The 25,000-nt window shown below is 42.3% G+C and overlaps 1 protein-coding gene across 2 annotated transcripts in view; it reads right to left on the reverse strand.

The window, feature by feature from the left end:
• Positions 1-25,000, reverse strand: part of LOC149134924 (uncharacterized) — an 88,353-nt gene that overhangs the window by 37,372 nt on the left and 25,981 nt on the right. The gene's annotated exons all lie outside the window — the stretch shown is intronic.

A 25,000-nucleotide genomic window follows, 5' to 3' on the forward strand; every position in this document is an offset into this window, starting at 1 on the left:
ATATATATATATATATAAGATTAAAAATTATACTCCTGAGCTATTAGGTGTTTCATGCTTACGATAGACCTACCAGGTGTTTCATGCTTACGACAGAGCTACCAGGTGTTTCATGCTTACGCTAGAACTACTAGATGTTTCAAGCTTACGACAGAGCTACCAGGTGTTTCATGCTTACGATGGAACTACTAGATGTTTCATGCTTACGATAGAGCTACCAGGTGTTTCATGCTTACGATAGAGCTACCAGGTGTTTCATGCTTACGATAGAGCTACTAGCTGTTTCATGCTTGCGATAGTACAATATCTGGGAAAACTCATATGGCCTCCTCGTGTACTATCAGACAATCTTTCATATTCTAGAGTATGAAAGACTTTTATGCATACAATAGCTCAACTTTAAATTCTTTATACATTCATACATATATAATTAAAAAAAATAATAATGATAAAATAACTAGAAATAATAGAATTTTCGAGGAAACTGACACGCATTTTCCAAATCTAATCTATTAGCGACACAACGAAGATTTGTAAGAAATTCCTGATTCTCCATCTGAGATTCTTTACATGGACTGTTGATGGGCACAGCAAGGGTGCGCATCGACATTTCAACCATCATACCAGCCGAACCACATATTTACAAACGCCAGGAACTTTCTTAACTCTAGACATCTTGATTTTTTAGCGACCGACTAGAAATCTTTTTAAGAAATTGTATATAACATACATACATAACTATACATACGCGTTTGCCACTGTACGAGGTTATGAGGCAGAACTGTTTCTAAACGGTTGTTATTACAGTCGCTGATTTTTATGATAGATTCAAGCCTTCCATGGGCAGGTGTGTGTAAACGTACATATACCTGCCTGAATCCAAATACACAAAGCCTAAATCTCCCCCACCCTACTTATATACACGTACACCCGTTTACAATAATATTTACAAATCGGAAATGAAGTTTCCGTTATCCGTTTCTTATTTACCATTCATTATAGGACGGAACTGAAGTAATCTTCCATAGTCAGACAATGTGTGGGAAGAGAGTAGAAATGTAAAAGAAAAACAACTTATAAAATAGTAGTAATAATAATAATAATAATAATAATAATAATAATAATAATAATAATAATCTTTTCTACTATAAGTACAAGGCCTGAAGTTTTGGGGAAGGGGACTAATCGATTACATCGATCCCAAAATTTTACTGGTACTTAATTTATCGATCCCGAAAGGATGAACGACAAAGTCGACCTCGGACATAAGAGTAAAGACCACAGTATTAAATCTGCCGCTCTATCGATTATTCCAACCTATAATTGACAACTAATCCGTTTGTAATCCTTTTTATTTTAACAACAAGCCCTGAGATTTAGGATGAGGAGTTAATCGATTAGATCGGCTCCAACGCTCAACAGGTACTTATTTTATCAACCCCAAAAGGATGAAAGGCAAGGTTAAACTGGACGGAATTCGAACTCAGAAAGTCAAGCTAGAAGAAATGAGTGAAGTATTTTGTACGGCGCGCTAACAATTCTGCCAGCTCACCGCCTTTTAGAACATTGACAAAGGATAAAAGGCAAAGTCGACCTCGGATGAATTTGAACTCAGACCGTAAAGACAGACGAAATACCGCTCAGCATTTCGCCCGGCGTGCTAACGATTCTGCCAGCTCGCTACCTTCATAATAATAACAATAATAACAAGAGCACTCAGAGAGCGCAAACCTCCACCAAGACAACACTAACATCCTCTCAATAATTAGCCGGAGATGATTTTTAAAATGAGAATATCTGAAATAAACTCGACTGCTCTAATAAATGAAAATACTAAAAATGAACTCGGCCGCTCTCAAAAATTAAATAAAAACACAGGAAAAATATTCCCGAATCCTTGTCCGGTACCGGATCGATCCAAAAAGCTAAGCAGTTCGTGCCAGTCACGAGGCCAAACAACCCTGAAAGTTTCATCGGAATCCATCCAGCAGCTTTTGAGATATCTTGTCCATGGACAAACAAACAAACAAACAAACACGACTGAAAACAATACCTCCGCCTTTGCTAAGGCAAATGTAATAATAATAATAATAATAATAATAATAATAATGGTTTCAAATTTTATCACAAGGGCAACCATTTTGGGGGAAGGAATGTGTCGATTACATCGACCCCCAGTGTTCAACTGGTATTTAATTTATCGATCACCGAAAGGATGAAGGACAAAGTCGACCTCGGCGGAATTTGAACTCAGAGCGTAGCGACGGGCGAAATACCACAAAGCATTTAGTCCAACGTGCTAACGATTCTGCCAGCTCACAGCCTTAATAACAATAATAATAAAAAAAAATATTCAGACAAATACATAACAAAAACACCAGGACTTACAAATATATATAACATACAGAAAATTGCACTACTGGGTACTGCACACATTCTACGCAAAACACTTTCAATACAGTAAACATAAGAGCACCACAGCAAACCACAGCACATACCCAAGGCGCACAGAGCTGCGCTCGGTAGTGAAGTGAAAGCACGTTATAAAAATAAAACTACTGAATAATAATAATAATAATAATAATAAACATACAGAAAATTGCACTACTGGGTACTGCACACATTCTACGCAAAACACTTTCAATACAGTAAACATAAGAGCACCACAGCAAACCACAGCACATACCCAAGGCGCACAGAGCTGCGCTCGGTAGTGAAGTGAAAGCACGTTATAAAAATAAAACTATTGAATAATAATAATAATAATAATAATAATAATAATAATAATAATAATAATAATAATAATTATTATTATTATTATTATTATTATTATTATTATTATTATTATTATTATTAATTCGTTTTATTGGCCACAAGGGCTAATATCAATTAAAAACATATAAGGACGAAGACAGGACGAAGGTTACAAAAGGTTTTGTCCGAAAAGGTAGGAAAGTTCGTCTAAACAGAGGAAGAAAACGGAGAAAGATATAATAAATAAATAGATAAATAAATAGATAAATAAATAAGTAGAACTCCCAAAGGTGGGGGGGGGGGGGCGCTTCGAAAAAGGAAAGGTTACACGTGGAAAAACCCATAAAACCACGGGAGCCTGGTCAGAAAAAATAAGAAAGGGGTATAATAATAATAATGGTGGTGGTTTCAAATTTTGGCCCAATTACATCGACCCCGTTGACTCAAAGGTACTTAATTTATCGACCTCGATTGGACGAAAGGCAAAGTCGATCTTGGCAGAATCTGAACTCAGAGGGTGAAAAAGACGGATAAGATACCGTTAAGCATTTTGTCCGGCGTGCTAACGAGCCTGCCAGCTCGTCGTCTTTGAAACCATTAATAATAAAAGTAATTATATTTCTCTCTCCTGAAGTGAACTTGTAAACATGGTAACGGTTCCGTCAAGTATTTGAAGGGAAAGTGTGTATTATGTGTGAGTGGGTATGTAGCGTGTGTGTGTGTGTGTGTGTGTGTGTGTGTGTGTGTAGTGCGTGTGTGTAGTGCGTGTGTGTGTGTGTGTATGTAACGTGTGTGTTTATGTGTGAGTGGGTATGTAGTATGTGTGTGTGTGTGTGAGTGTGTATGTAGCGTGTGTGTGTAGTGTGTGTGTGTGTGAGTTGTTTATGTGTGTGTGTGTGTATGAGTGTGTATGTAGTGTGTGTGTGTGTAGTGTGTGTGTGTTTATGTGTGTGTGTTTATGTGTGTGTGTGAGTGTCTATGTAGTTTGTGTGTGTATGTGAGTGTGTATGTAGTGTGTGTGTGTGTGTGTGTGTGTGTGTAGTGTGTGTGTGTGTGTGTGTGCGATAGATTGATGGTGGTGCCAAGATAACTATGCATTTCACGAAGTAGCAAAAGTGTTTTAAACATGGCGTCGGGCCATTGAGAAAAAGTAGGATCTGGGAGGAGGAGGGTGGAAGGAGGAGGAGGAGGAAGAGAAGGAAGACGAGAACGAGGACGAGGACAATGGGGGAAGGGTTTAGAAGAGGGAAGAAGGCGGGGAAGAAAGGGGGAAGGCAAAAATGAAGAAGAACGAGCGTTGGATCAGAGGTTGTAGGAAAACACTTAGGATATAATAAAATGGAAGAAAACCAACAGACAGACACACACACACACACACACACACACACACACACACACACACACACACACGCACGCACGCACGCACGCACGCACGCACATACACACACACACACTCACACGGACACACATACACGCACATACACATACACACACATACACACACACACATACACACACTCACACGGACACACACACATAAACAACTCACACACACACACACACATTTTACATACCCACTCACACATAAACACACACGTTACGTACACACACATTACACACACACACAAACACACACACGCACACACAAACACATACATACACACACATACACGCACACACATACACACACTCACACGGACACACACACACACGCACACACATACACACACACACATACACACACACACGCACATACAACCACGCACACACGCACACACACGCACACACACACATATACACACATACACACGCATACACAGACAAACACATGTATATATTCTTTTCTTTTACTTGTTTCCCTCATTTGACTGCGGCCATGCTGGAGCGCCGCCTTAAAGGGTTTTAGTCGAAGAAATGACCCAAGAACTTATTCTTTGCATACGAATGCTTCTTTGTGTGTGTGTGTGCGTGTGTGTGTATGTGAGTGTGTAGGTAGCGCGCGTGTGTGTGCCTGTGTGTGCGTGTGTGTATGTATGTGTGTGTATGGGAGTGTGTATGGGAGTGTGTATCTAGTGTGTGTATGTAGTGTGTGTGTGTATGTGAGTGTGTATGTAGTGTGTGTATGTACGTGTGTGTGTATGGGAGTGTGTATGTAGTGTGTATGTAGTGTGTGTGTATGTGAGTGTGTATGTAGTGTGTGTATGTAGTGTGTGTGTATGTGAGTGTGTATGTAGTGTGTGTGTGTAGTGTGTGTATGTAGTGTGTGTGTATGTAGTGTGTGTATGTAGTGTGTATGTATGTGAGTGTGTATGTAGTGTGTGTGTGTAGTGTGTGTATGTAGTGTGTGTGTGTATGTGAGTGTGTATGTAGTGTGTGTGTGTGTATGTGAGTGTGTATGTAGTGTGTGTATGTAGTGTGTGTGTGTATGTGAGTGTGTATGTAGTGTGTGTATGTACGTGTGTGTGTATGGGAGTGTGTATGTAGTGTGTATGTAGTGTGTGTGTATGTGAGTGTGTATGTAGTGTGTGTATGTAGTGTGTGTGTATGTGAGTGTGTATGTAGTGTGTGTGTGTAGTGTGTGTATGTAGTGTGTGTGTGTATGTGAGTGTGTATGTAGTGTGTGTGTGTGTATGTGAGTGTGTATGTAGTGTGTGTATGTAGTGTGTGTGTGTATGTGAGTGTGTATGTAGTGTGTGTATGTACGTGTGTGTGTATGGGAGTGTGTATGTAGTGTGTATGTAGTGTGTGTGTATGTGAGTGTGTATGTAGTGTGTGTATGTAGTGTGTGTGTATGTGAGTGTGTATGTAGTGTGTGTGTGTAGTGTGTGTATGTAGTGTGTGTGTGTATGTGAGTGTGTATGTAGTGTGTGTGTGTGTATGTGAGTGTGTATGTAGTGTGTGTATGTAGTGTGTGTGTGTATGTGAGTGTGTATGTAGTGTGTGTATGTACGTGTGTGTGTATGGGAGTGTGTATGTAGTGTGTATGTAGTGTGTGTGTATGTGAGTGTGTATGTAGTGTGTGTATGTAGTGTGTGTGTATGTGAGTGTGTATGTAGTGTGTGTGTGTAGTGTGTGTATGTAGTGTGTGTGTGTATGTGAGTGTGTATGTAGTGTGTGTGTGTGTATGTGAGTGTGTATGTAGTGTGTGTATGTAGTGTGTGTGTGTATGTGAGTGTGTATGTAGTGTGTGTATGTACGTGTGTGTGTATGGGAGTGTGTATGTAGTGTGTATGTAGTGTGTGTGTATGTGAGTGTGTATGTAGTGTGTGTATGTAGTGTGTGTGTATGTGAGTGTGTATGTAGTGTGTGTGTGTAGTGTGTGTATGTAGTGTGTGTGTGTATGTGAGTGTGTATGTAGTGTGTGTGTGTGTATGTGAGTGTGTATGTAGTGTGTGTATGTAGTGTGTGTGTGTATGTGAGTGTGTATGTGATGATGGAAATGTTTGGTTGACGAATGCTTCTTTGCGTTGAACAGCAAAGCTGCGCTCTTTGTTTCGTTATAATTAAAGACAAAGACAACCGGCGTCTCTTCCCAGCTTGCTCTACATAAAGATGCAAGCAAAACGCCGTGTGATAGTGAAAATAAATTTCATTGCTGACGTTTTGGTGAGCAACCCTTCATCGAGAAAAGTAAAAAGAATTCTATTTTCCGAAGAGAAGTTTCAGACGCAAACTCTCTTCGCTTTCCTTCGATAGAAATTCTAAATGGCGAACTAAGAAAGGAAAGTGTATGTGGCTTCTTGGTCTGCTAAAAATAGCAGTTAAGTCTTCTGTTTGTCTTTAATCCAATAAGTCCCACTGTCCTATCAATAGGACACTAAATGAGAACATTAAATAAGCAATATCACATTGTCTCAGTGTCCTATTTATAGGACACTGAGTATTTCCATTTCAACTTGAAGTAAAGGAGTTTTAATAATTATTTTTCTCAATCTGTAAAAATTTAAAAGTAATATTCAGAAATTTAAGTACTCTGGGACTTAATGAGACTTAAGATATAGACGAATGATTGAAGGAGATTGGAATAGAATGCCCGGTAGAGCTCCTACAGAAAGTTTGTCTCTTAGGGAGAGGAAAGATTATCAGGAGGGTCCTAAGCACTTGAAAGACTGTTGAAAACTTGTGGATTATTAAGGTTACAGGTAGTAACCCACTATCCGCATAAATCCTATCAGGAATATGACTGAACCTAAGTCAAGCCAATTTGTACTAATCCATTCTACTAAAGGCACAACGCTTGGCATTTGGCGGAAGGGGACTAGTCGATTACATCGACCCTCAGTACGCAACGGGTACTTAATTTATCGACCCCGAAAGCATGAAAGGCAAAGTCGACCTCGGCAGAATTTAAACTCAGAACGTAGCGACGGGCGGAATACCGCTAATTATTTCGCCCAGCGTGCTAACGACTCTGCCAGCTCGCCGCCTTAATAATAATAAAGTGAGCTCATATTGCGGACTTAAATGCACTATGCTTGAATAAAGACAGGTTGGTCACAACTGGAACGCGATGATTCAAGTTTTACTGAAGCCATTGTGTTGAACATGGGTTAAACAATATCAATAACACGCTAGAGGTAGCAATGAAATCTCCTTGCCACTATTAAAAAAGAAGGCAGGTTATATTGTAGTGTTAGATGCACCATTCGAATAAAGATAGAGTGGTCATAACTGGAGCGCCTCTTATTCTAGCTCTGTTCAACTGTACTGACAATCAAAATGGCTGATTTCTCTAAACATTCACCAATTAGTGACGTATCTACCTCCCTAAAAATAGCCTCCAAAACTTTCCTCAAATCACAAAACTAACGGAAGAGCGCCTCGGATCATTACAACTGAAATGAGACGGGACAGTCGTGGATGGGATGTGTTTGAACATAAATCTGTTTAATGAATGCCGAGTTGTCTCTAAACAACAGCTACCAACACCACCACCACCACCACCACCACCACCACTACTACTACTACTACTACTACTACTACTACTACTACTGCTGCTGCTGCTGCTGCTGCTGCTGTAAACAGGTGTAATGAGTTTAGATATTCTCCATTTGGTGAAACACCTTCCAGCGGGTCTCAACATCTCTCTGCTATGTTACCGTTTTGCCTAAAAACCCCAACAGGCTTTTTTCTTTTTTATTTTTTTTTAAGGTTTGGTTGTTAGATCCGGTTTTTGTTGACGCTAAACAGATGGTAAACAGATCTCCATAAACAGGAAACCGCTCTACCACATGTAACATTTCCCCGACGATGTGTTACCGGTTCCCGACAGTTAGCGGAACTGAAGCGTGGAGAAATAACTGCACCGTCTCCACAAATTACACATCTGCAACGGGTTTGAACTCAAGACCTTGTATTCGGCAGTCGAATGCCATATCCTATCGGCTACTTCACTTCTATTGGGAGAGAGGTAAGCTTTAAGAATTGACTGGTCATGTGATAGGGAAGAATAGAGAAACAATGGAATTGAGAGAGATTGTTGTTGTTATTGCTATTGTAGTTTAACGTCTGCTCTGAAGGAAAATATCCCGGTGAAGTGTTCCCTGTGCTAAATACACGTTTGGTAGAGTTTCCTATTTGTAAGTATAAGGGTTGAAACACATTACCTAACGAAGGTTATCATTGCAATTAGGTGCTAAAAACTGCCTCCGGAAGTGGTTAAAATCAAAATGAAATATGAGACAAGAAAGACAACTCCAATACTATTAGTTACTCCAAAATTCTGTAAAATAAAGACGATGTAGTTTGGAATGGATATTATCTTTAAACGAAATTAGTGAAAGAAACAGATATGTTTCGATCTTGTTAGTCCTCATAAGCGAAATATATTCACATCGGTTGGTGAGACTTAAAGATTATCAAAATAAATAGAAACATGGGGTTATCAGTGGCATAAATTATAAAGATTGAAGATCGACTACAGGCCTAAAGCAAAATGTCTCGAGGATGGGGCGCTCTGCTTGCTAAAAATAAAGGAGGGCGAGTCTGGTAATATACACGAGATGGACTAAATAATGGAAATATCACAGTTTATTGAACTATTTTTCTGTTGGCCTCTGTTGCCCTCGGGGGAATTTGAACTCAGAACATAAAGACGGATGAAATGCTGCTAAGCGTTTTGCCCGGCGTGCTAACAATTCTACCAGCTCGCCGCCTTAATAATAATAATAATAATAACAACAACAACAACAACAATAATAATAATAATAATAATAATAATAATAGCTGTGTGGTAAGTAGTTTGCTTACGAACCACATGGTTCTGGATTCAGTCCCACTGCGTGGCACCTTGGGCAAATGTCTTCTACTATAGCCTCGAGCCGACCAAAGCCTTGTGAGTGGATTTGGTAGAAGGAAACTGAAAGAAGCCCGTCGTATATATGTCTATATATATGTATGTGCGTGTGTATGTTTGTGTGTCTGTGTTTGTCCCTCCAACATCGCTTGACAACCGATGCTGGTATGTTTACGTCCCCTTAACTTAGCGGTTCGGCAAAAAGAGATCGATAGAACAAGTACTACTAGGCTTACAAAGAATAAGTCCTGGGGTCGATTTGCTCGACTAAAGGCGGTGCTCCAGCATGGCCACAGTCAAATGACTGAAACAAGTAAAAGAGTAAAATAATAATAGTAGCCTGTAAGGTCATGGGCTGTTTATCTTGATACCATATCGCCATGTCTCTCGCATACGGTTTTGGTGCATGCGCCTGATGTACCCTTATCAGACGGGTAGTCATGATGCGTATACTGGGTTTCGTATATTTGTACCCCTGTGTCACTTTGATGACAAGCGCTGCTCTCTCACTCAATAATAACAATAACAATAACCATAATAATAATAATAATAATAATAATAATAATAATAATAATCCTTTCTGTTATAGGCACAAGGCCTGGATTATGTCGATCACATCGACCCCAATACTCAACTGGTATTTAATTTATCGTTCCCGAAAGGATGAAAGGCAAAGCCGACCTCGGCGGAATTTGAACTTGGAACGTAAAGATAGACGAAATACCGCTAAGTATTTCGTACGGTGTGCTAACGTTTCTGCCAGCTCGCCGCCTTAATAATAACAATAATAATAATAATAATAATAATAGTAATAATAATAATAATAATAATAATAATTAATTCGTTTTATTGGCCACAAGGGCTAATATCAATTAAAAACATATAAGGACGCAGACAGGACGAAGGTTACAAAAGGTTTTGTCCGAAAAGGTAGGAAAGTTCGTCTAAACAGAGGAAGAAAACGGAGAAAGATATAATAAATAAATAGATAAATAAATAGATAAATAAATAAGTAGAACTCCCAAAGGGGGAGGCGCTTCGAAAAAGGAAAGGTTACACGTGGAAAAACCCATAAAACCACGGGAGCCTGGTCAGAAAAAATAAGAAAGGGGTATAGAGCCCTTTCTCCTTTTACATTACCTTTTTTTTTTTTTTTCTACAGGTGCATTCTCAGAATTGGTCCGTTTATACTGGCCATTTTTCCAACAGTCACCCATCTTTCAACGAATTTGCTATGAGACAGCACTTCCCTCTCTACTCTCATCTTCCTTTTCAAGTGGAACTTGAAAAAGTTGATGAGGCCTTGGCCAAAGAGGAAAGTGTCTGTCTTTAACCCTTTCAAACGGGTCCACCATATCACCTCTTTCGCTACAGCCACTAGGCATAGGAAAATTGCCTTGCCCTCCTGGTTAAAGGAGGTCGGCGAGTCAATTCTCACGATGGATCCAGCTGATAGCCGGATCCGTCCTACACGTGACAGTAGCTGTTCGATATAGACCCACAGGTCAGCAATGCTCGGGCACTGGACGAGTGCGTGCAGAACGGTTTCGTCGTCCTGAGCGCATCTCGGGCAGGCCCGGTTGACGGCACTTCCATGTCGGTAGAGTTTATCTCGAACATGTAGCGCACCTCGGTAGCACTGCCAGGCGAGGGATCTTTGGAAATTATCCATGGGCCCCGGCCCGAAAGTTCTCCTGAACAGACTGCTTAGCTGATTATCCTCGACGCCTAGAGTTTCCCCGAGAACGTCGTCGCACTTTTCTCCCACTAACCCTCTATAGAAAGCTAGAGTGGATCTACTACCGATCGCACTGCCCGCCTGACTGAGGGAGGTGAGAGCTTGGCGGCACTCGAGGTGCCAAGCGCCCTTTCTCGGTCTACGTTTGATCCAGGATTGCAGGTCTGTTAAAGAAACGAGCTGCGGAAAATCGCGTCTGACGAAAGGCGACCACACCTGTTCACCGTCCAGGAAGCGCCTGAGATATCGTAGCCTGAGCGCATGTTTGCGGATCAGCAACCACGGCATGCCAAGGCCTCCGTTCAGCGGCTGTTGACAGCAGATGGAGCGCCTGACCAGTGGTACCTGACCCTTCCACAAAAAGTTGAAGAGCAAGCGTACCATCTTGGTTAACCAGCGGTCGGGACAAGGGACGACGGTCAAACGGTAATAGATGACGGATGCGATGTACGCATTCGCTACCTCCGCTCGACCTTTCAAGGAGAGCTTCCTCTCAGCCCATTTCTGGGTGAGGTTGGCCACCCTGTTCGTCACTTCTTCCCAGTTTTTCTCCAACTGGAGGTCCGGACCGAACCAGACCCCGAGCAGTTTAACGGGTCCGTCTGTCCAGTGCCCTACGACGCTGTTGGACGGCATGGACTTGCCCCTCCAGGTGCCTAGTTGCAAGCCCATTGACTTTTCCGCGTTAATTTTCGCACCTGTCACCGCTTCATACTCGTTTAGTGTCTCGCCAATCAGGTCAATATGCCTGTGGCTCGACACCATCACGGTAACGTCGTCGGCATAGGCAGACACGCTCCTTCCACATCCCAGATCACGGGGGACGCCCCTCAAAGCCTCCAACTTCCGCAGTAATGGCTCGAGAGTCAATACATACAGAAGGGAAGAGAGAAGACACCCTTGGCGAACCGAACGCGAGATGTTGAACGGTTCCGATAGATGGCCGTTCACCCGTATGACCGAGCAGATGCCGCTGTATAAAGCAGCTATCCACCCGCGGAAGACCGGACCGAAACCAGCTGCCTTGAGAACAGCTGCCAGGTATCGATGGTCGACCCTATCGAAGGCTTTAGACTGATCTAAATTGATCAAAGCCCCACCCGCGCCAGCTTCGTTACCCACTCTCTCTATGATGTAGCGCATGAGATGGAGATTGTCGCGGATAGACCTAGTCGGCACAGCGCATGTCTGCGCCTTGCCGATCAGTTTGCCCACGACAGGCGCCAATCTCTTGGCTAGCACCTTGGCCAAGATCTTCAACTCTGTGTTGAGCAGAGTGATGGGCCTAAAGTTCCCTATAATGTCCCCCTTGTTTGGGTCCTTTCTTAGCAAAGCCACCACTCCCCGACAAACAAAAGCAGGAATTCTACCGTTTTGTTGCCAGTTGCAGTAGACGTTTGCCAAGACGCCCGCAAACAAGTCTGGCATTGACGTATAAAGCTCGTAAGGCAGACCATCCAAACCCGGCGATCTACCTCTCGTGCAGCCTTTCATCGCTTCCCGTACTTCCCAGGCAGATATCGGTCCTTCGCAGCACTCGGCCTCGCTGGTCGAGAGTTGCGGCAGGTCGTCTAGGTACACACCGAAATCTGTTCCGTCGTCCGTCCTACCGTTTGTCCCGAACAATTGAGCAAAGTGCTGCTGAAAGGCCGAATAATAATAACAGCGGGTTAGTCTTCAATCATCCAAGATGATTTATACAATTAATAGCATTAGTTCGAAGTATATGCATGTGTGTGTGTGTGTGTGTGTGCATATATGTGTGTGTGTGATTGTGTGTGTGTTTGTAAAATGGCTCTTCTTTTTAACACGCTATGGCATAATGTGAAATGGTATTTGGTTACTATTTCTTGCAAATGGAGCGACCGGGTAGCAGTGACCTGGTTTGGTGCCTGTCGTGTGCCTGTCGTGTGTCTTTCTTCCTTCCTTCTTTTCTCTCTTCCTACATTCCATCCCTCCTCCCCCCTTCTCTTCCACTCATTCTTTCCTCCCCCCTCCGTCTCCTCCACTTCCCTTTCTCACCGCACCCTTATCACACATGACCCCTTCCTTACCCAGACGTCATCGCATTTCCACCCTCACTTCCTTCGCCCTTCAAGCAACCAATTCTACTCTTGTTGGCCCCCCCCCTCCCCGCCGCCGCCGCCGCCACCACCCACCGCCACGGCAGCCGCCACGCCACCGTCGCCGCCTAGCGGCAAAATACAGTGAAGAAACAACAGGTCTGAACGACGATGTTGTCAAAGATATGAGACACACTCCGCAAAACCCCGCCCACAGCAGACTCGCCCTTGACGGCAGTCTACAGTCTCTACGTGTGTGTGTGTGTGTGTGTGTGAATGTTTATGTGTATGCGTGTATGTTAGTGTGTGTGTTTCTGTTACTAACCTGTCTACATCAAAAACCGATCAACATTACATTCTGTCTTCCACGGTTCATCCTCGATTCCACCTACCCGTCTCGACACCCCGATACCCGTTACAACCACAAGCAGATGGTTATTTGACACCGAACTATTTGTCGACAGAAAACTGTTTTGAAAAATCTTGTTTTTCTACAATCACACGAGGCAATCCCTCTCACACAGTCTTTTGTCTTTGGTTTTTAAAGGTTTCCAATGCACACACACACACTCGCACACACATACACACACGCGCACACACATATATATTTATATATATACACACATACACAGAAACACACACGCACAAACACACACTCTCAAACGACAAAGTCTGTCTTTCGCTCTCACATACACACGAACACATACACATAAACACACAAACACCCATATTCACAAACACGCACACAAAGTCTCCCTTTCTCTCTCACACACACGCACACATACACACATACACGCATACACATAAACAAACAAGCATTCACACTCACAACCACGCACGCAAACTCTCTCTCTCTCTCATACACACATACACATACACATACACACACAGAGTCTTTCTGCCTCTCACACACGCATACACTGAAATACACATACATACGCATACAGATACACATGCACATATACAGTCGTTCACACATAATTAACCGGTGTGTAGGTATGACAATATCGTTAGAAAGTTCGCTTCGTGGCAACGAGATTCCTGGTTCGATCTCACTGCGAGACGTCTTCGACAAGAGTCTTTTCTTCATAGATTTCGGTTGACCAAAATCTCTGAAATAGAACAGTTTCGTTACGGAACCGAACAGCAGTCTATCCCGCGCGCACGCGCGCGTGTATTGTGCGTGCGTGCGTGCGCGCGTGTATATGTGCATGCGTGCGCGCGTGTATATGTGCGTGCGTGCGCGCGTGTGCATTTATGTTTGTTTGTCTCCCCTCCACTTTTTGACAACCGGTGCTGGTTTGGTTACACCTTCATAACATATCGGCTAAACAACCAAAACGAAAAGAAAAAGACAATAGAACTAGGATTGATCTGGTCAACTAAAACCAGTGGTCCCCAAACCTTGTCGGGGTGGTGTCTCTTTGGCACTCGAGCCACATTCCTTGAGCGCCCCCCCCCACCACCACCACCACCACTACCACTCAGCACTCAGCACCACAAACGTTGACCACTTTCTGCCACAAATTCAAAACAACAGTATTTCACAAATAAAACCTATAAGCGCAGGAGTGGTTGTGTGGTAAGAAGCTTGCTTACCAACCACATAGTTCCGGGTTCATTCCCACAGCGTGCCACCTCGGGCTAGCCTCGGGCCGACCAAAACCTTGTGTGCGGATTTGGTAGACGGAAACTGAAAGAAGCCCGACGCATATATATATTTGCGTGTTTGTGTGTTTGTCCTTCCCCCACATCGCTTGACAACCGATGCTGGTGTGTTTACGTGCCCGTAACATTAGCAGTTCGGCAAAAGAGACCGATAGAATAAGTACTAGGCTTACAGAGAATAAGTTCTGGGGTCGGTTTGTTCGACTAAAGGCGGTGATCCAGCATGGCTGCAGTCAAATGACTAAAACAAGTAAATAAATGAATACATAAATAATTAACCCGTTATTTCTTTTTTGGAGTTATGTGGGTGGGGGGTAGTTTACATTCATCACCCCCTTTTCGCCACCCTATATGATTGCTCCACTTTTCTTCAAAGTCTTTCTTGGTCTTTCTGCCGTCCATAATAGACGGGGCAGTACCGCGCACGTTAGGAAACACTGAACTACACCCTTCAAGGTAGAATGCCCGCATGGCTGCAGTCTAATGATTGAAGCAAGTAAAAGCGCAAACAACACACTGAGACACACGCAGACGCCCTTGGTCCAACATACAAAAACTCAAAACATCTTGAATGTTGATGCAACATATACCAACGGCGGTGAGCTGGCAGAATCGTTAGCACGCCAGGCGAAATGCTTAGCGGTATTTCGTCTGCCGTTACGTTCTGAGTTCAAATTCTGCAGAGGTCGACATTACCTTTCATGTTTTCGGGGTCGATTAATTGAGTATCAGTTGCGCACTGGGGTCGATGTAATCGACTTAATCCTTTTGTCTGTCCTTGTTTGTCCCCTCTATGTTTAGCCCCTTGTGGGCAATAAAGAAGTAAGAAACGATAGGACGCCGGACGAAATACTTAGCGGAGTCATGCGAAGGGCCAATCACGCCTGGGGAGGTGAAGGAGGCTTTGGCCGACTGTAAAGCGGGTAAGTCACCGGGACTTGATGGTCTTCCATATGAGCTGTATAAATGTATGCCAGACTTGTTCGGGCATCTACTGGCTGACGTTTACGCGAACTGGCAACAGAATGGGTTTATCCCCAGATCTGTGCGCCGGGGAGTAGTGACGTTGGTCAGAAAGAACCCGGACAAGGGGGACGTTATAGAAGACTTCAGGTCCATCACTCTGTTAAACGCAGAAGTGAAGATTTTGGCCAAGGTCTTAGCGAAAAGGTTGGCGCGTGTCGCGGATGGTATAGTCGGGGAGGCACAGACATGTGCCATCCCAGGCAGAACCATTCAGGACACCCTCCATCTTATCCGCTATACCATAGAGAGGGTTGGTAATAAATCTGGCAAAGGTGGGGCACTGGTACATTTGGACCAGTCCAAAGCTTTTGATAGGGTTGACCATCGATACCTGGCGACTGTGCTTGCGCGGTTTGGCTTGGGCCTTGGCTTCCTCAGGTGGTTTATTGCTTTGTACCACAACATTGACTCGATAGTTCGGGTGAACGGTTTCCTTTCGAAGCCGTTCTGTATCAGACGCTCGGTTCGTCAAGGATGTCCGCTCTTACCGCTTTTGTATGTGGTAGCTCTCAAGCCACTACTGCGGAGGTTGAGTGGCATTCCGAGAGAACCAGCTCTAGAGGAGTTTGTTACGGCTTACGCGGATGATATCACTATCAGCGTAATCTCAGTAGCACGCCTACGTGAAGTGGGTAAGACTATTGAGGCTTACGAGGAGGTGGCAGGAGCAAAGATTAACCGGGAAAAGTCGGTCGGCTTACAACTCGGCACTTGGGTTGGCAAGTCGATGCCTTCAGACAGCGCTGTTGGGCGCTGGACGGAGGGACCGGTTAAGTTGCTGGGAGTTTGGTTTGGACCAGGCCTCCAGATAGAGAAGAATTGGACAGAGGTATTGAGCAGGGTGGCTGCAGTAGTCAAGACCTGGTCTTGGCGATGGCTATCCCTGAAAGGGAGGGCGGAGGTGGCCAATATGTTTATCGCATCGGTCATTACCTACCGCCTAACCGTCGTGCCTTGTCCGGATTCGTGCTTTGGGCAGCTGAGGCTATAGCAGAAGACACTTGCTCAAGGTGCTTCGCAGTAGGACAGAGATGAAGAGCGAAGTCGACCTTGTCGAAATTAGAACGTAAAGTCGGACGAAAATACCGCTTAGCGCTTACTGTGCCGCCTTTCAAATGCCTGAGATTACAAATGATATTCTTTTCTATTCTTGGCACAAGGTCCGAAATTTTTGGGGAAGGTGCCAGTCAATTAGATCGACCCAGTACGCAACTAGTACTTAATTTATCGACCTCGAAAGGATGAAAGGTAAAGTCGACCTCGGCGGAATTTGAACTCAGAACATAAAGATTGACGAAATACCAATTTCCTTATTGCCCACGGGGGGGGGGGGGGGGGGGGGCTAAACATAGAAGGGACAAACTAGGACAGAGAAAGGGATTAAGTCGGTTACATCGACCCCAGTGCGTAACTGGTACTTAATTTATCGACCCCGAAAGGATGAAAGGTAAAGTCGACCTCGGCGGAATTTGAACTCAGAACGTAGCGGCAGACAAAATACCTATTTCTTTACTGCCCACAAGGGGCTACACACAGAGGGGACAAACAGGGACAGACAAACGGATTAAGTCGATTATATCGACCCCAGTGCGTAACTGGTACTTAATTTATCGACCCCGAAAGGATGAAAGGTAAAGTCGACCTCGGCGGAATTTGAACTCAGAACATAGCGGCAGACAAAATACCTATTTCTTTACTGCCCACAAGGGGCTACACACAGAGGGGACAAACAAGGACAGACAAACGGATTAAGTCGATTATATCGACCCCAGTGCGTAACTGGTACTTAATTTATCGACCCCGAAAGGATGAAAGGCAAAGTCGACCTCGGCGGAATTTGAACTCAGAACATAGCGGCAGACAAAATACCGCTGAGCAGTTTGCCCGGCGTGCTAACATTTCTACCAGCTCGCCGCCTTTTAAATACCTGAGATTACTACCTTACCCGCTTCCTCCAAACCCCTCCTCTGTACATGTGAACTCTGTGGCCGAACTCAAGAATCAATAGGCTGGTAAAAAATATTTCCCACCAGCTAATTTCTCTCTTTCTCTGTTTCTATCGCTCTCTGTCTCCTTTCTACTTCTCTCTCTCTCTATCTCTCTCTCTCTCTCTCTCTCTCTCTCTCTCTCTCTCTCTCTCTCTCTCTCTCTCTCTCTCTCTATATATATATATATATATATATATATATATATATATATATATATATATATATATACACACATAATCATAAATATATAGGGCTTAGCATGAGTTGCTTCACCACACACATACATATTCGTATATATATATATATGTGTGTATATATATATACGTATATATATTTGTTTATATCATTTTTTTCTCTCAATGTGTGTATTTGTGCGCTTCAGTGTGTGTGTATATATATATGAATATATACACAATGTATACAGATATATCTAAACTTATATACATATATATATATATAAACGCACATATTCATACATGTATATATATGTATACATATATAAGTGCATGTGTATATATATATGTACATACATATGTTTGTATATGTCTCTCTCTCTCTCTTTCTCTCTCTCTCTCTTTCTCTCTCTCTCTCTCTCATTCTCTCTCTCTCTCTCTTTCCCTCTCTCTCTTTCTCTTTCTCTCCATTTCTCTCTCTCTCTTTCTCTCTATTTCTCTATCTCTCTCTTTCTCTCTCTCTCTCTCTCTTTCTCTCTCTCTCTCTCTCTCTCTCTCTCTCTCTCTTTCTCTCTCTCCATACATCCATTTTTCCCATGCATTCTCTCTCTCTCTCTCTCTCTCTCTCTCTCTATCGCCTCCCCACTCTCTTATCCTCCTCAAGGACCCTAAATCCAAGCAATTTCCCTGCATGTCTTTTTAATTTCCGGCGACACCACCCCCTCCTCTCTTCACCCCCCCCCCCACGTTCCCTCATTTTTCTTCACTTAATAACATTCAAATGTCTGCCATCATAACACAGCAATCTTCGCTAAGCACGCTAACCAAGCCCTGTCTCCCTCTTACACAACTCCCTATCTCTCTTCCTCTTAAATATGCCTATATCTCTCTCTCTGTCGTTCTACTTCTCTCCCATTTCACTCTCCCCCTCCTCCTCCTCCTCCTCAGCTCATCTCTTCTCTTCCGCGTCCTCTTCATTTTCTCCATTTGCAAGCTGGCAGAAACGTTAGCACGCCGGACGAAATGCTTAGCGGTATTTCGTCTGCCGCTACGTTCTGAGTTCAAATTCCGCCGAGGTTGACCTTGCCTTTCATCCTTTCGGGGTCGATAAATTAAGTACCAGTTACGCACTGGGGTAGGTATAATCGACTTAATCCCTTTGTCTGTCCTTGTTTGTCCCCTCTATGTTTAGCCCCTTGTGGGCAATAAAGAAATAAGAAATGTTAGCACACCGGGCGAAATACTTACCGGTATTTCGTCTGTCTTTACGTTCTGAGTTCAAATTCCACCTTTCATCCTTTCGGGGACGATTAAATAAGTACCAGTTGCATACTGGAGTCGATCTAATCTTCCCCAAAAATTTCAGGCCTTGTGCCGAGGGTAGAAAAGGACATTCATGCATCTTAATCTCTTATTGTTTACTGGTTTCAATCATTAGACTGCGGCCATGCTGGGACACTATCTTTTGTGAAGTTTGGTGCTTATTTTATTAGACTCTTTAACCGAACCAAAAAGCTACGGGAATGTAAACACAACAACACCGGTTTCAAGTGTTGGGGAGGGGGACAAAGATACATACAACACATATATATATACGACGGGCTTCTTTCAGTTTCCGTTTACCAAACCCTCTCACAAAGCTTTGGGCAGCCGAGGCTATAGCAGAAGACACTTGTATTTGGGAAGCAAGCTTCCTACCACACAGCCACGCTCGTGTAACATATCTATATCTGCTTCTCTATCTTTCTATGTCTACACACACACACACACACACACACACACACACACACACACACACACACACACACAAACACGCACACACACACATACATAATACATACACACATATATAAGTTCTATACCCTCTCTGTGGACCTCTCACTACAAGGAAATAAGAAGTACTCCGCCATCTTTGCTACAAAGTATTGGTTTCATGTTTTAGCACAAGGCCAGTGTTCAACTAGTACTTATTTCATCGACGACCCCGAAAGGATAAAAGCTACAGCCAACCTTGGCGGAATTTGAACTCAGAACATAAAGACGGACGAAATGCCGCTAAGCACTTCGCCCGGCGTGCTAACGTTTCTGCCACCTCGCCGCCATTTTGCTACAAATATTGCTGTGTATCTCTAAACGATAAAACTTATCTCAATTGATTTCTTGACAACGATATGTTCTTAGCCGTAGCATTTCTTTATTATTCTTTTACATGCTTCAGTAATTTGGTAGGAGAGCTACAACGAGGATGAGCGTACTGGATAATGCAATTTTAGAGACGAGGTGGTCATGCTTGGAAGGTCTTTGATCAAAGTTTTGATCAATCAAACTTGACTTCGTCTCAGCAACAGCAAAAACAACATTAACTGAAAACTACAAAATTGAATTAATCTCAATTGTCGAATACACTTACTTCTTTCTGAAATTTTGAAGCAAAATCTTTCTGAGCCAGGTAATGTGGTGATGCTCAGTATTTTACAATAAACCAGGGATTCCCAACGGGGGAACATACGCCCCACCGGTGAGGCCTGGGAAAGTTGTGATGGGATACGGTATCGTAGTCGCCAGGTACAAGATTCTCATTGAAATTATTCACTTGTTTTCTTAATAATGTACTTTTCCTCAATAATATACGTTTTTTGTACCCAGTACTTAGTAAATGGGTTACTGGTAAATGTTTTTCTGTTAAATAAATGCGATAAGTTATTAAAAATAAAGTTGTTCTTTTCTTCCAGCCACCGGTAGGAAATACATTTTCCTCGAAAGTTATAGTGGGGCCTGGGGGGGGGGGGGGAATAGGTTGGGAAACCCTGCAATAAACCGTCTGGTTATCGTCAGTTATCGGTTTTTGATCACAGATGGGAATCATTTTTTGTTTTCAAGAGGAGTGGTAACTGTCACAATCTATTAATTACAATAAAATGACAACGAAGGTTGACAGCACAAATGAATTTAATGCTCGTTTCCAATGCCAGCTTTTTACACCGAGATATACAGGGGGAAGAGAGTGAGAGAGAGATAGAAAGAGAGACATAGAGGAAAATATGTATCATAATTACTGTCCCTACCGCAATAATTTTCGTACATTGAACAATCTAAAGGTATTTACATTATTTACATTATTTACATTTGACGGATAATTGTCCTCATCTTGTTCGTTGTTAACACAACGTTTCGGCTGATGTACCCTCCAGCTTTCATCAGGTGTCTTAGGGAAATTTCGAACCTGGGTTCTCACTCCTAAGGTATATTTCAATATTGTTATTGTTGCTATTATTATTATTATTATTATTATTATTATTATTATTATTATTATTTCGTCTGTCATTACGTTCTGAATTAAAATTCCGCCGAGGTCGACTTTGCCTTTCATTCTTTCGGGGTCGATAAATTAAGTACCAGTTACGCACTGGGGTCGATGTAATCGACTTAATCCCTTTGTCTGTCCTTGTTTGTCCCCTCTATGTTTAGCCCCTTGTGGGCAATAAAGAAATAGGTATTTCGTCTGCCGTTACGTGCTGAGTTCAAATTCCGCCGAGGTCGACTTTGCCTTTCATCTTTTTGCGGTCGATAAATTAAGTACCAATTGCGTACTGGTCGATCTAATCGACTGTCCCCTCCCCCAAAATTTCGGGCCTTGTGCCTACAGTAGGAAATTATAATACCTGAGTCGATTGAAACAATTACAGCCATTTTGGCACCAGTCTAATCACTAAAACCAATAATTACTACAGACAGACTTTGTTTTACAGTTTTTATTTAAATTTTAATTTTTTCTTCATTTATAACGACGTCAGTCAGCTACTGCTTAGAAAAGGCCAATTAGCAAAAATGCTGAAATAATTAAAACGAAAACAGAGAACACATATTTGTTATCGAATTAATGACAGGTTTTAGAATTTAATCAAATAAAATCGTTATAGAATCAGATGTAACACTGTGAAATATATCGGTTCTACATTTTATTATAGTTTAAAACAGGACATAACACTGAAGATTGATGATATTCCAGGCGAAAGATGGTCAGAGAGTGGAAGATTGGCGGAAAAGAAACACAGCCGTGTCATTCAATGCGGATTTCTACAAATAAATAAAAGAGAAAACGTTTGTATAGTAGTTCCATGACTAGGCAGCCGCCTACATCAGGTAGAAAACATCTAAGGAATGCAAGATAAGGAAGATTTCAGCTGCGAAACCTTCAATGAGGGGGAAAAAAAAAAAAAAAAAAAAAGTAAAAAAAAACAAAAGAGAAAAGATGAAAGAAGAAGAAATATAATAAATCGTTTTAGCATTGGCTCATCTACGAAAAGAGTAGACTTGTTCTGAATTTACGAAAAATCATGATATATGTGTTTGTGTGTGTGTTTGCGTGTGTGCGTGTGTATGTGTGTATGTGTGTGCGTGTGTGTGTGCATGTGTGTGTGTATGCCTATGTAGTTTTATATATATATATATATATATATATATATATATATATATATATATATATATGTATACACACACACACACACACATATATATATATGAATGATTTTTTTATATAGCTACTCTCCTTATGTGTGCAGCACCATGGATATGTGTGTGTGTGTGTGTGTGTGTGTATGTGTGTATATATATATATATATATATATATATATATATATACTCTTACTCTTTTACTCTTTTACTTATTTCAGTCATTTGACACCGGCCATGCTGGAGCACCGCCTTTAGTCGAGCAAAGTCGCAGCAGCGAGAAGAAAGCGAGCGAGCGATTAGCAGCGTCGCTGGGAGCGAGCTTGTCAACCGATGTTGTTGTGTTTATGTCCCCGTAACTTAGCGGTTCGGAAAAAGAGACCGATAGGATAAGTACTAGGCTTACAAAGAATAAGTCCGGGGGTCGAATTGTTCGACTAAAGTCGGTGCTCCAGAATGGCCTATATATATATATATATATATATATATATATATATATATATATATATATATAGAGAGAGAGAGAGAGAGAGAGAGAGAGAGAGAGAGAGAGAGAGATGTGAAGGCGCGTGGCTTAGTGGTTTAGTGGCAGAATATTCTGCTCAAGGTCATAAGGTCATCAGTTCGATTCCCGGTGACACATTCTGTCCTTGAGCAAGACTCTTTACTTCATGTTGTTGCAGTCCTCTCAGCTAGCAAAAATGCGTTGTACCTGTAATTATAAAGGGTCAGAATCGTCACATTCCGTGTCAGGTTAAATACACCGGCGGACTACGTTATGGTTACTCGTGTCTGTGGGGTGCTCAGCCACTTGCACTTTAACTTTCATGAGCAGGGAACCCTCATCGTCGCAACCGACGAAGTGCCAGTTATAGTTTATGTATATATGTGTGTATACATTAAGTGTGTATGTATGTATACATGCATGTATGTATGCATGTGTGTGTGTATATATGTATGTAGGTGTGCATGTACGTATGTATGGGTGTATGTATGTGTGTGTGTGTATGGATGTATGTATGTGTTTATGTATGTATGTGTGTATGTATGTATGTGTGTGTATGTAGGTATGTATGTATGTATGGATGGATGCATGCATGTATGTATACGTGCGCGCGCGCGCCTTCGGTTTCAATCCAACGGCTGACACCTGGAACAAGTGTCTTTTACTATAGCCTGAGATCGACCAATGCCTTGTAAGTGAATTTGGTGGACAAAAACTGTATGGAATCCCGTCGTCTTTTCTCTCTCTCTCTCTCTGTATATATATATATATATATATATATATATATATATGTGTGTGTGTGTGTGTGTGTGTGTGTGTGTGTGTGTGTGTGTGTGTGCTTTTACTCTTTTATTCTTTTACTTGTTTCAATCATTTGACTGCGGCCATGCTGGAGCACCGCCTTTCGTCGAACAGATCGATCTCAGGACTAATTCTTTGTAAGCCTAGTACTTATTCTATTGGTCCCTATTGCCAAACTGCTACTTTACGGGGAGATAAACACACCAACATCGGTTGCCAAGCGATGGTGTGGGGACAAATACAGACACATAGCTACATACATACATACATACATACATACATACATACATACATACATACATGTATATATACGATGGGCTTCGTTCAGTTTCCATCTACCAAATCCACTCACAAGGTCCTGGTCGGCCCGAGGCTATAGTTGAAGACACTTGCGCGAGGTGCCACGCAGTGGGACTGAACCCGGAACTATGTGGTTGTAAAGCAAGCTGCTTACCACACAGCCTCACCTGCGCCGATGATATATATTATGTGTGTGTGTGTGTGTGTGTGTGTGTGTGTGTGTGTGTGTGTGTGTGTGTTTGTCCGCCACCACCGCTTGGCAATCGGTGTTGGTTTGTTTACATCCTTGTAACGTAGTGATTCGGCAAGAAAGACCGATTGGATAAGTACTGGGGTCATTTTGCTCTACTAAACCCTTCAAAAAGTATATATATATATATATATATATATATATATATATATACATGTGTGTGTGTGTGTGTGTGTGTGTGTGTGTAGTTGAAATTTATAGAAAAACAAAAGACGAAGAGAGGTGTATAAACAGCAAGCAGGTGCATTAGTTTGACGTTCGGAAAAAAATCTTTTACGTTTCGAGCCTACGCTCTTCAACAGAAAGGAAAAAGAGGTAATAAACAGAGAGAGAATGAAAAAAAATGTGTAGAGCTCAGCGGTCCAACATGGCGCATGTATGTATTTGAATTCAAGAGATTTAGTGAGAGATTTCTGGAGAAAAACTGACATATTTTAATGGATTCCTTCTCTCATTTTTATTTTTGCCTCAAGTCATAAAACAAAGAAGATAAACTACCAGCTGATTAATAATAAATTAGTAACATATACCTTTGCAATAATTAGCAGATTAGAGTGCCACGGACGTGTAGGATTGTTAACGCATCATGTAAATTGTCTTGTGGTTGTTAGTTTCGCATTTTTACGTTCTGGGCTTAAATCCAGCCGAAGTTAATTTCAACGTTTATTCTACCCGGACTCGTTTAAAACAAAGTATCAGAAATATTAGCTTCAAATTTTAGCACAAGGCCAGCAATTTCGGGGGGAGGGGATGAGTCAATTACATTGACCCTCCAGTGTTCAACTGGTACTTTATTTTATCGACCTTGAAACGATGAAAAGCAAAGTCACCTCACCGACTTAAAAATTATTTCTACTTTAAGCACAATGCCTTGAAAATTTAGGGGAGGGGGGCGTTCATCGATTGCATCGACCCCAGTGCGTAACTGGTACTTATTTCAAAGACCCCCGAAAGGACGAATGGCAAAGTCGACCTCGGCGGAATTTG

This window comes from Octopus bimaculoides, chromosome 6 (assembly GCF_046866305.1).
Source record: "Octopus bimaculoides isolate indiv1 chromosome 6, ASM4686630v1, whole genome shotgun sequence".
NCBI classification, from domain to species: Eukaryota; Metazoa; Mollusca; class Cephalopoda; order Octopoda; family Octopodidae; genus Octopus; species Octopus bimaculoides.